This window comes from Simochromis diagramma, unplaced genomic scaffold (assembly GCF_900408965.1).
Source record: "Simochromis diagramma unplaced genomic scaffold, fSimDia1.1 OVJJ01000734.1, whole genome shotgun sequence".
Lineage (NCBI taxonomy): Eukaryota > Metazoa > Chordata > Actinopteri > Cichliformes > Cichlidae > Simochromis > Simochromis diagramma.
This window is the reverse complement of record NW_024387513.1, coordinates 259,117-262,797: the sequence shown is the minus strand read 5'-3', so window position 1 is coordinate 262,797 and position 3,681 is coordinate 259,117.

Below are 3,681 nucleotides of genomic sequence, written 5' to 3'. Positions count from 1 at the left end.
AAGCATAGATACAAGAGTGTGCACCTGGGAGTGCTTCTGTGGTCACAATGGCCTGCCATGCTGTGGTTATTTGATCAGAATCAGAATCAGAATCAGAATACTTTATTAATCCCTGGGGGAAATTATTTTTTGTTACAGTGCTCCATTTTAAACCAACATTAAGACAAGACAGACAATACACTAACTAAGAATAGTACAATATATACATATATACACATACATACTTCACTCATAAATAAATAGTTGGAAAAGAAACATGTGTAGTTGTAGCAGCAAACAGTGTGTTAAGTGGATGCGTTGTACAGGGAGATGGCCACAGGCAGGAATGATTTCCTGTGTCGTTCAGTGGTGCTTTTCGGTAATCTCAGTCTCTCACTGAACGTGCTCCTGTGACTGACCAGCATGTCATGGAGTGGGTGGGAGGTGTTATCCAACATTGATGATACTTGCTCTGTCCCATAGTTGTGAGTTTTCTGTTTGTTTGTTTTTTGTTTTTTGTTTTTGTTTTTTTCTTTCTTGCTTTGTGTGTCTGTTTGTTTTTTTGTTCGTTTCCAATTTAAAAATGAAAATAAAGCTTAGAAAAAAAAAAAGACACATGAAAAATTAGAGGGAACATTGAGCCCAGTGGCGGAGCGTGGGGGTGGCTTACTGGGCTTAAGCTCGGGTTGTTTTTTCAGAAGCCCGGGGTCTTTTGGAGTGTAATTTTTTCATAGTTAGATGCCTGGCTGACAACTGTATAAAACAAAAACAACACACAATATTCGAAGCACATAGTGCACACTGTGGGAATTTACGACTGTGCGTAAATCCCCCCTAATATTGGTATGATCCGAGCTCAGACACTAAGCGACTGAGCGAGGGGGCAGGGCAGCTGCTGCTTGCGAGTGCGCTGTTGGAGAAACGGAGCCAGGCAGACAGAGGAGAACTTAAGTTTGACCAGGTACCAAAGCAAATCATTTGTACTGTACAAATAATGTAAATATGACGGTGTATCACAAAAGATTGATATCAAACTGATCACTTGACCCATATTACGTTACTTGCTCTTCAAGTGAATCAACAAATGGCGAAATGAAAAGCCGAACAACAACAATGCTGTTTCTTTAGACAGTCTTAGCTTACATGTGTGTTTATTTCATATTTTCAGTTGTTACCCTCCATGGCTAAATAAAGTAATGTACTGATATACAAGAATGGACATAAGGGGCTTCTTTCAAAGAAAAAACTCTGGTAGATGTTATTTTATCTATAATGCTTTGTATGTTGTTCAGTATATTTCTATGCAAAACAAGAGGAACTTCAATACACAGCAGTATATTCACAGTTGAAACCAGATATTTACATACACTATAGGGAAAACATAAGAACATTCTTTTACTGTACAACATCAATTTAGAGTAAACTTGTTTTGTTTTGGATAAATAAATATTGAAATATCTTTTGAATGAGTTAAATGTCAGAATAAAGAGAGACAGAGCTGTCTATTTTTTATCACTTTCATCAAATTTAGGAGTACATATACACTAAGTTTATTGTTAATTAATAAGAAAACTCCAGAGGATTCCATTCTGGGCAGTAGAAGCTTCTGATAGGTTAGTAGAGTCCATGTGAGTAAATTGGTGGCACACCTGTGGATGCATATAAGGCAAAACACAGAGCCTGTTTCTTTGACATGGGAACATCAAGAGATGTCAACCAAAACACCAGGAAAAGAACTGTGGAGCTCCATAAGTGTGGCTCAATTGTGAATACAATTTGGTGCCATTTATAATTAAGAAATACAGATAGTTTCTCTCTTTACTCTTAAAGTTAACAAATATGTTTTTTATATTCATCAACCTAAAAAAATAAACATTTAGTCTGATTTGATGTTACAATTAAAAAGTGTGTTTTTATCTGAATATATATCTGTATATTTGATGATGTTGGTGTTTGGCTTGATTGTCAGCACAAAGAGGGAAAGAGAGGAACACAGAGGGAGATGGAGAATGAGGACAGAACAGAGATGGAGCAAGAGCAGGTGAGACACACATGTTAGTCAAATGGTTGTTTACCAAAAGTGTCACCGTATCATAGGTACTCATGTATCTCGTACCTAGTGTTTCTTTTTAGGTTTGTTATTTTTCAAATTCTACATTTATTAAGTTATGCAGGCTTGTTTGCACAACAAGGCTAAATAATTATATAAACTTTTCTCAGTCTAAATAGTGGACTTTGGTAGAATTAAAAAATAAGTGTAGTGCAGGTCTATGATGATTTTTAGTGCTACTATCATCTAGTTCTGATTCTGGTTCTGTCTTGGTTAAATCCCAAGTAGTCCTGATTTTGAACTGTTGTAGTCCTGTTTTAATTCCAGATCAGTTCTGGGTCTGGTTGAATTGGGGTTTAGTCCTCGTGTCTTGATACAGCCCTGATTTTGTTCTGCATTGCTGCTTAATTAAAAAAGTAGTTTAAGGTGTCCTGCATATGTGATATATATTTTTCCCTATATGAAGTCATTCTTTCAATCTCACAGTCATTTGAACCCCCCTCCCACATGCATACTACCCTTTAGGGCCAAGCCCCGGGTGTATCAAATGTCTCCCTCCGCCTCTGATTGAGCCTCATTCTCTTTGCTTTCTCACAACAGGACGTCATCCCATTTTAAAGTGTGGGATCATGCAAAGTCCATCATTAGCTTGAGTGATACCGATCATTTAACCACATTCAGTAATACACTTGCCCATAGACTTACACAATGCTGGCTTGATACCAGTGAAGAGCAGTGTGTGCATTTGGATCTGAAATAAAAGGACATTAAAATGAGCGCTACAACTGGTAACTGCATGCTATTTTTTTTTTTTTTTTTGTGGTCATTAGCAGCGCATCTACATTTCACAACAGTTTTTGCTTCAGTTCGTACCAGTACACCTCACGCAGGTCACCATGTGAAGCATAGACAGTATTTTTTCATGTATTTGTGTGAGACATTGACTATTTGGGTAGATATATTTGTACTTTCCAAAGTTTTTTGTAATGCTAAATTGTTTCAAATTAAATAGTATTTAAAATGTGTCCAATATTATTATTAATAATAGTATTAATTTTAAGATTATGTGTCAAAAAACAAATAAGACATTAAATCAACTTGTTTTCTGATAAAACTAATTGGTGTGAAATTTGATATTCATATATCAAATATCATAGCATCATCAGTACACTGTAAATTTTAATTGCTCCAGCAAAAATAGACATGTAGGTGGATTTTAATGAAATGTTGTTTCCTATCTAACTTTTTCCCCCCTCTTCTTCTCCACACAAGCCTCAAACAACACTTTAAGCAGCGTGGCAGATAACTCTTCTTCCTCTGCCTTTGACTGTGTTATGTCAAGCATTGGGATTTCCATAATTATTGCTTTTCTCATCACCAAGATATTTGTTACCCTTTGTCTCTCCATCCTCATCCTCTATGTGGCTTACCAACGATGGCAGCGGGAGTCTTTGGCAACAACAAGCCACTCTGATATTTTTACCTATAATGTGACTGCCTCTGAACTAATATTTGTGTTGGGGGCTGCTGCTTTCTTATGTGGCATATACACTAATAGCTCAGTGTTGCTTCAGTTTGGGATGTATTCAATTTCTACAGTCTTCCCAGGAGAGATATTCTTTAACACTGTGACATGTGTGGAGCGCTATCTT